The following is a 9,600-nucleotide window of genomic DNA, read 5'->3' as shown; positions in this document are numbered from 1 at the left end:
GTCTCTCTGGAAAGATTCCACTGAGAACAACTTCTGAGTATGTTATTGGAGTTGTCTGCCCCCTCTTTCTTCCGTAGCCACACTGGGGATACTTTGAGACCACAAACATACTAATGGGATATGCTGTCCCATTCTCAATGATCCCCTTGTTCAGTCTCAATGAATACTTATGATTTTGATCAGAATACTTTTAAAAAGTTATGTAAGCTGCATATTTTAGGGTACTCATTCAATGCATGATGGCCAAAATTTTAAACATTTAAAAAATGTTTTCATTGATGCTTAACAGTTACACATACCTCTGCTGTACGGTGTGACATTCCACCAAATACACACTCTTAGGATACAAAGTAGCATCTGTGAATCTTGGGACACAACTTTCCTCCTCTGCTGCATTGTTTGTATCTGTCCTCCTAGTTGTTGGACCTAGAATATGGGATGAAAGTTATGTGGAAATTACCTTCTCTAAAACCATAATCCTTAAGAGGAAATTTCAATTGTGTCTAAAATAGAAATCATTATGAGTACAAAACATTCCTACATTGGGCTCCTTTGAACCACAGAATAGTTACTTTTAGTGAAGGTACTGTGTCTATGACAGGTATTTAAGGAAGTCAGGGTATAAGATGCTAAACTTTAGCAGACAGTTGCATACAAATTTAGCAGATGGAAAAAACTGGCCTAAGACCCATTCTAACTGCATTTCCACTTCCATTTCTAGTTGATTATACAAGTTTCACACCGAGATAATTGGTTCTGGTCCCTAATAAAAATATTGCCCTCAAAATTGGGGTTAAATTACAGACATTAGAAGGGTAACCTAAGGATTAGTGTTGTGGTACAGTGAGTTCACCTGCCACTTGCAACCCCAGCATCCAACACTGCAGCTCCAATTTGAGTCCCAGCTCGTCATGCTTTGATACAGCTTCCTCCCAATGCACTTAGAAAATCAAGAAAAGCTAGCCCAAGTGTTTGGGCCCCTGACTCCCACACAGAAGACCCAGATGGAGTTCTAGACTCTAGGTTTTGTCTTGAACAAATCAAGACTGTTGTGGCTGTCTGGGAAGTAAATCAGCAGGTAAAAGATTTCTCTCTTTCCTTCTTTCCCTCTCTCAAACATCTTCCGCCACCCCCCCCCCCCATCAAACCCAACTCCCTTTCTCTCAGGCACTCTGCATGTGAAATAGATACATCTTTAGACATAAATAAAGAAAAGAAATGACCTTAGCAGAGAAAGAGGTATTTGCAGTGAAGACTTTAGGCAATGAACAAAAATTTAACAAAATAAAAATACAACAAAGAAAGGATTTGAAAGAAAGTATCATTGAAAAATAAATGGCATGATTATCTTCCAGGAATATATCAGTGTCCCAGGTGTGAAATATATACTGGAGATTAGAAATCCCCACCACCCAACTCACACAGATGCCAAAGGCCCCAATAACCACATGCTTCTAACGAATGTGGAACAAAACAGCACAATAATGGGAGAAGAGGGGTTCATGTGGAGGTCTCCTGGGATTCATTCATTAGTGAGATTCAAAAGAGAGTCACAGAATGAAGTAACCCTATGCTATCCAAATACTTCTGAGACTTAAAATTTCATTTTTGCTGTTGCATGTGTTTGTCATGGATCTTTCAGAACACAGTAGTCTCCATATAGTCTAAGCAGCTTGGATGGAAAAGTACTACATCAATGAAATTTAGAAAGTAGTGGCATTAAGTAAATGAGACCAAGAGGCTCATCAGTAATGAAGCTCAATTTAAAATTAGAGTCAGAAATGAAAGAGTAGGCCAGTATCTTGTGTTGGCCACCCAGAAAGTGGCTGCCCAGGTCCTCAAATGGTTCATGTGCCAAAGCAGTGAATTGCACCAAAGACTGTCATCTTGGGGTGCAGAATAGAACAGGGAGGCAGGAGAAGAAGAGCCATGATTGTCTCATTTACAGAATTCATTCAGGTCAATTCCAAGTTGGACGAGATGCTGTGGCAAATCGGAACAATTTTTTCTGCCAAAAAATGAGCGTTTAATCCTGGCACATAAACGTAAGTTTTGAGCATGGTCCAGTAATTTGATTTTGATGTGTCAACATCTTAAAATAAAACATAAAAATAACGTCTTGAAAAGTAGTGTAGTGGAACTCCCCTGGCTACTGGCCCAGTGCTGTCCATCTGCAGCACCAACGATTTCCCAGCATAATCTCAGCATTCAAAAACCATCAACATTGGTTATTTGTTCAGTAATGTGTTTGTTGACTAGCTACTATATGCCTGGACCTTTGATAGAGTGGGGTAAACTCAGACATTCACATCATTTATGATCTACCAGGGAACAAAACACAGGAGTATATAAATAATTAAAATTGTGTAATGTGAAATAAAAGAAGAGCTCTGTGAAAAATGAATGCAGCAGAGGAAAATGGAAAGCAAGGGTCAAGTTTCGGCAAGATTTCTCAAAGGAAGTGATGGTTAAAGTGAGGCCTAGGGGTCTGGTGTAGTAGCCTAGGAGTTAAAGTCCTCACCTTGAATGCGCTGGAATCCCATATGGGTGCCAGTTCTAATCCCGGCAGCCCTGATTCCCATCCAGCTCCTTGCTTGTGGCTGGGACAGCAGTTGAAGATGGCCCAAAGTATTGGGACCCTGCACCCACATGGGAGACCTGGAAGAGGCTCCTGGCTCCTGGCCTCAGATCGGCTCAGTTCCAGCCATTGCGGTCATTTGGTGAGTGAATCATCAGATGGAAGAACTTCCTCTCTTTCTTCCTCTCTGTTTATCCACCTTTCCAATAAAAATAAATAAAATCTTTTAAAAATAAATAAATAAATAAATAAATAAATAAACTCAGGCCTAGAAGATGATGAGAGATGGATGACTTTTTTTAATACATTAGGCATTAGGATATATCTTCCGCATATATTATTTAAACTTCATAACCATTCCCATTTGGCAGGCACTGTTGTCAATTCCATTCTACAGCAGAAAGGACTTAGGCAAATTTGAGACTCTTAGTCGCAAGGCTGATAAGCAAAGAAGTTTGCATTTGGCCATGCAGTTTGGCATTAGTGTGCGCATTTTTAAGAGCAAAGATCCATTGCACCTCATGTAAGTACGCAGCCAATAAAGGGGAAAAGAGAGATACATGACTAAAGATCTTATGGCTAGAATGACTTGCCACATAAAGAACACATTAGAAGCCATCGAAGCTGGAAAGCAATGAGACTAGGGAGGGGCCGGGAGTAGAGCCCCACAAGGCATGATATCAGAGGCAGATCATGGGCAGAGCTTGCAGGTCTGAACTCTATGAGCGATGTGACCTGAGACCACCATGGTCTGTGAAGAAACAAAGAAAACAGCAAGGTCTAACAGGAAAAGGAGTGAGCCAGGCAAGTTAAAGGAAAGGAGACAACCAGACAGATAGGATGCATATTTAGAAGGCCTTGTTCATCTCTTCAGTTCTGCTCCTTCCTGCCCACCCCTGCTCAGGTCTGACAGTTATTTACTTCTGCTCTCAGTGTCCTGAAGTCTTGATCTCAACACCTGCATCTTGGATCTTCTTCATTATAGAGAGAATGGACAGCATGACCTTCTGTCTGGCTAGCTCCAGGACCTTTCTTTAGGACCTTTCTTGTGGAAGCACTCCTCTTACACAGTGTCCACCATTTTCTGAGTTCTTTGGTGCTCATCCTCAAATGCTGCTCACTGACTTTCTTCCTCACGATTCTCTAATAATGCCACACTTGAATAAAGTCAGGAGAAGTAGTCATTTGGTCCACTTAAACAAAGGGATAAGAGCAGGCAACTTCTGTGTGTGTGTGTATTCATATTCACATACATATATATAACAATTCCAATTAATACAGAAATAATAAAAGCCCTGGAGTGACCACTTGGATTTGATTCCTATTTGACTTGGTTTGTAAGGACCAAGTGTTATGTACATTGGAGCTCGTTATTATCCAAAGATTTGGCAACCTTGATCCTCATCTACTGGGCATAAAGCCATGTAATACTCACAGGCCTAACTATAACGGGATGGACAAGAGAACCCATATCTTCTATTTTGTTTTTTTCCAAGGACATCAGACTGTTGGACAGCAGATCCCTTTACAGGTAGGACAGAAAACCTTGGAAAACCACCGTTGTCAGCAATGTTCATGGATGGAGGATATAAAAGGTAAAAAAGCAGAAGAGTTTTTTAAAAATATAATTTCCTCATTGTTTAAGTCCAACTTGGGATGAGGGGACAATATAATTGATGCTAGAAAAATGTATGAAAGAAAGCTTTGTTATTGAAGCTTTCTAGTTTGTGCCTCACATTCAGAATTATGCCTTTTGGCTGCTATTAGTGATCTCACTTACTCTACCTCTCTCCACACTGTGTGTTAGCTTCCAAAATGCCATTGAATGACTTTGATTCCCAGGAACCTACCTTTGACTTCATCTTGTTCCTTCATCTGGGTCCCTTCATAAATATCCAGTCTACAGACAAGACTGACCTTTCCCTGAGATAACAGCATGTTCCATACCTCTTCATCTTTATCTCTCTTGATTTCCTTTACTATGTCAGTGCTTATGATCTATTTCTCATCAACAGTGTTAGTCCCATGAAGTGAGGAATCACACACACGCACACACACACACTCACACACACACACTTACAGCAATGCCAGACACATGGTGAACCACAACCTCACCAAATTTGAGGATTCTCCCTGACATTACCTTGACACTCTTGCTTATACTCACTGCCCAACATATATCTGGCTGTGGTCTCAGGGGTCATCTTACCTGTTCTTACACAGTGAAGTTCTAACTCGGACCCTGTCCCTATCTTCCTCCAGTCTTACCTCTTCTCAAAGTTTCTTCTCCTTTAAGAAATTTCCCAGAGCAAATTTCATTTCAGATTCATATTTCTTCCAAATTCCAAAATGCACACTGCCCATGCTAGTCAGTTTCTCAATTAACTCTGCCATCTCATACCATTCTCTAGTAATTTTATAGTCATTAGCACAGTCCCCTCAATCACACTGTTAGTCCACAGAGGGTAAAAACTAAGATATTTCATGTTTCTCTTCAACCCAGTTTTTGGAACATACTTATCAATAGGCTAAGACATCTAAAAATCTAACCGAGGGTTTGGAATACTTTAGACATGTGATGTTAATAGAAACACTTCTTACTTTGTGCTTGTAACAACCAGAACTCTTATCACCTTATGTCATGGGAGTTGATCCTGCCGGGTGCCAGGCAAGACTGTTCATTCATTGAGTAAACACTAAGAATCCACTTTGTGGCAGACACCATTGTCAGCACCTGGAAGAGTGCTGGAGGAGGTTATTATCTAAGGAAACAGACACTTAAATTGTAATGTAACAGGCCTTGGAGGTATACTCTGGTCATAGTGGAAATACAAATAACCTAGTAGGGAGTGAGTCAGGAAAAGCTTGCCAAGTTGAATATATCTGCCTTCTAGGTCAAAATCAGTGACAGGAGGAAAAAAGCCCTGCTCAGGTGGTTTTGTGACTTGCTGGCTTGAAGTAGCTTATTCAGTATTGTAGCATTTTCAGTGTGTTGTGTTCTAGTCATGACTTCACCCTAAGAAAACATGACACAGGCTCTCTGTCACAGCTAACAGTCTAAATGCAACTCTATTGCCATTGCAGTGTTCACACAGCCAGGAAATCATTTCTTCTAAAATACTCACTACTTCAACACCAATGTCCTCTCCTCTCTTCTCCTTGTGGCTTCCCAGTCATCACACAATCCCCACTTTCTCCTTCTGCTGAATTCCTGCATCTTAGGGCACATTACAGTTCTGAATTGGGCTCCCTTATCCTCTCCAAATATTCTTTCTCTTTAAGTGGGTGTGCCCATTATCACAATTGGAGGGAGTTTCCTATTACAGACAAGGCTTTAAGCTACTTCTCTGGCTGTAGTCATCAGTGCTGGCCATGTTGTGCTACAGTAACAAATCATCACAAGATTGATTACTCTCTCATCCTGAACGTCCAATACAGAACAGCAGAGAAAAGTGTGGTTTTGCTTCACCTAGCCCACTCAAGAACCCAAGTTGAGTAGGGCTCTACTACATGGAACATAAGTGGTCAGAAGAGGTCATTGGAAAATTCAAAATCACTTTTCTCTGTTTTAGCCCTAAATGACACACCTCACAGGCTAAAACCAGACACATGATCTTTCCAAAATGAGGGATAAGGAAGCCCATATACATATGGCCAACAATAGCGGTCACTTCAACACACGTTCTAGCATTCATCTGGGCTCCAGATCTCTACCCAAGAACCAAGTTGGCATTTTCTATGACATCATGGTGTGCTAAAAACACGACACCAATTTTGCTCACCCCAAACCCAAGAAATGATCCTACATCCTTTTTTTCTCACATTTTACTTCATCATTCTGTCAAAGCTACCTCCAATACAACTTCTACAAGCATTCACTTCACTCCACGTCCACCTACCACCTTGATCCAAGAAATCATGGTCCTTCATGTGGGTGGTAGTGACAGCTTTGAAACTGACTTCCTTTCTTTCTTGCTGTCCTTAAGTAGTCCACTTTCCATTTAACAGCCAGAGGGGATCTTTTCAAAAGCTACAAAGAATAAAATCATTTCCTTGCTTGAAATGATGTAACAGTTTCCCAGTGCACTTAGGATAAGCTACAGATTCTCAGTGTAAAGGTCATTTCCAGAAGAACTCTCTGGGCTTCCTAATAAAATAGTCATATCCCCTTTCTTGTCTTTTTTATACTACATGTCACTATGGAATAGCTTGCTGTTTCTCTATTTTTATCAGTAGTCATGCAAATTAAAATTGAATTTTACCTTTTTATTTACTCCCATACTGTTCCATGTCCACTGGAAGAGTGTCAAGCATAAAGTAGGTGGGCACAGGCAAAAGAAATGTGTTAGCTGATTCACTTACAAATCCTAGTTTCATTGTGCATTCTCACCTTTGTCTTAAAAGTGTTTTCTTCCCTTTCACTTACCCTTTTAAGATAAAAGACTTTGCCTCAAATCCCCATTTGCAACCGATGGAGACAAATCTAAGAAGTGCAGCAGTGAAATGATCTTCCCTGCGCTGAAGGTTTGTAGTCTTCTTGCCAATCAGAAAGAAGAAGCTAGCTAAACAGACAGCTACTTGTCACATCTGAAAGTTCTTTTTGACCCTGGTGATTAAGATGATGTGCCTGATGTGGTGAACTTTTACATTATGCTGCCAGGGAACTGTGAAAACAGTCCTTTTGTCATACCGAGTTCTCAGTTTTGGTGATGGCTGTCACTGTTCTAGAAGAAAGGAATCACCCAATGATATGGATGGGGGAACCATGACAGAGGGGAGATAGGACTGACCTGAAGATCCAATTCCAAATCTACTGAAATAAACAGAAAGTGCAGGTACTATAATATATGCACATGCATATCTTGCTCCAGGTAGTTGGAGTCTTATAAAAGGAGGCTCTCGTGATGGACTTGCCTTTATCAACACTGCTTTTCCTTGAAGACATCTCCACACTTGATTTCTCAGTTTCCTCTTGAACCTTGCCATTACTGACTCTTTGACTTGGCTTCCTGGATGTTGCATGCTTCTCCAACTTGGATAATGCACATCAAGCCCACCACGACTTGGTCCATCACTCAGGTGATACTGATGTCAGCTATTGGAGGACACTACCCTAGCCAGTCTAGTCTGATTTCTGTGCTTTTATTTGTTGAAGAAAGTACACCCACTTTAAGTCGCAGCTGAGAAAACAACTTAGTTATTCTTGCACATTAGCAGAGAATGTGTCCCATTATAACTTATAGAATCAGCTGTGTAAAGTCTTCTATACTTCTAAATACATTTCTTAATTTTTTAAAGACTCATTTATTTTTATTGGAAAAGTGGATATACAGAGAGGAGAAGAGACAGAGAGGAAGATCTTCCATCTACTGATTCACTCCGCAAGTGACTGCAATGGTTGGAGCTGAGCCAACCTGAAGCCAGGAGCCAGGAGCTCTTCCCGGTCTCCCACGCAGGTGCAGGGTCCCAAGGCTTTGGACCATCCCTGACTGCTTTCTCAGGCCTCAAACAGGGAGCTGGATGGGAAGTGGGGCCGCTGGAACTAGAACTGGCGACCATATGTGATCCCGGCGCTTGTAAGGCAAGGACTTTAACCACAACACTATCGCACCGGGCCCACATTTTTTATTTGAGTCATACCAAAATGGAGAGGCTAACCTCATGAAAAAAAATTTTGATTTTATTTCTATAGAGTACTTTTTCAATCGTTGAGAAACTTTATTCCAGTGGTATTTGATCTACCACTGATTATACAATTATTAGTCTTTTGGTGATCTAACCAATGACATTTAAATGGCATTTATTTTTTGTTCAGAACTTGAATCATAGAATCACAAAACTTCTGAGTTAAAAGAGACCTGGGAGAAAATATAGTCCAATTCCTGTATTAAAAAGATAAGGAAAGCAAGTCCCAGGTATCTGAAGTGTCTCGTACAGGGTCACACAGATTGTCAAGAAAGAGAAAGGGAGAAAACACGTGAGATGGCCTTTTTTGTTCCTCCTGTAGTTGAAGAAAAGTATTTGAAAATATTTAAAAAGGAATAGAATCAGTTTTAGGCTCTTAAAAAGAAATAACAGTCTAAATAGTAGAAGCCTCACGTGTGTCCAATGTGTTTTATCACATTTCAAGCATGCTATGTCTTAACATGGAAAAAAGTCTTCAGGACATGAGACTATTAGTAAATTATGATTTTGACAAGAGGAGCTAATTTCCAGATGACTGGCAAGAAAGGTTATGAAGAGTGGCAGAAAGTAGAAGAGGTCTCAGGACCATTTTCAACCACAGGCTCTGGAACCAACTTCTTTTACTTCTAACTTACTGGGAGGCATTCACAAGAGAAGATTAGAAATCTTTTAGAAGACCAGCTGCTCACAGATTGCTTTATTTAGCAAACAGTTAAAAAAAAAAACCCTGCAGCATGTTCTCTTGTGAACTGAGGCTTAAGTATCTAATTTTCTCCTTGTGGTTCTCCTCCACCAGCAACCGCCTCGTAACCATCTGGAACGGAAAAGACTAATACATGAACGGTCCTTCTCACTCCAGTTTTCTCAAGCTGCTTGTCTTCTTGGAGCTTCCATCCTCAAACCTGAAGGACCCAAATTCTGACTCCAACTCTCATCTTTTCCTTGAACTTCAGATTCATTTCTAACTGCCCACATTATATTTCTATAGTAATATGGTACAGGTACTTCAAACTAACAAAGTGCAAAACAAAAGGTGCTAGTTCTTCCCCATGACAATTTTTCCATTATAACTCATCCAGGACTGGGCATCCAGGGAGCTAAGGTAAAATCGCAGAAGTATCCCTGACTCTCCCTTCTATTTCATCCACTACATTCAGCTAAAACCAAGTCTCTCCTGTCTACCTTTTAGATGTCCCTGCAATATGCTGCCTATAACACTAACTGCCTAAGTTTCTTCCCCAATTCCAAAGCCCATCCTCTCTTGCCAAGACTATTCCAATAATCTTCTACCATCTCCCAATCCAATAAATTCTTTCTGAAAAAGTCCTTCTTGGTTT

General features: G+C 40.6%; 1 long non-coding RNA gene across 1 annotated transcript in view; it reads right to left on the bottom strand.

Annotated features, from left to right (window-relative positions):
- Window positions 1–311: 311 nt before the first annotated feature.
- LOC131480362 (uncharacterized) overlaps window positions 312–9,600 on the bottom strand; it is a 346,503-nt gene continuing 337,214 nt past the window's right edge. Inside the window, exon 5 of the long non-coding RNA XR_009245434.1 lies at window positions 312–426. This is a non-coding gene — a long non-coding RNA (uncharacterized LOC131480362). The remainder of the gene's footprint in view (window positions 427–9,600) is intronic.

The sequence above is a fragment of the Ochotona princeps genome, chromosome 5, assembly GCF_030435755.1.
Source record: "Ochotona princeps isolate mOchPri1 chromosome 5, mOchPri1.hap1, whole genome shotgun sequence".
Lineage (NCBI taxonomy): Eukaryota > Metazoa > Chordata > Mammalia > Lagomorpha > Ochotonidae > Ochotona > Ochotona princeps.
Note: the sequence above shows the minus strand (reverse complement) of the source record. Positions and strands in the feature narration are given on the sequence as shown.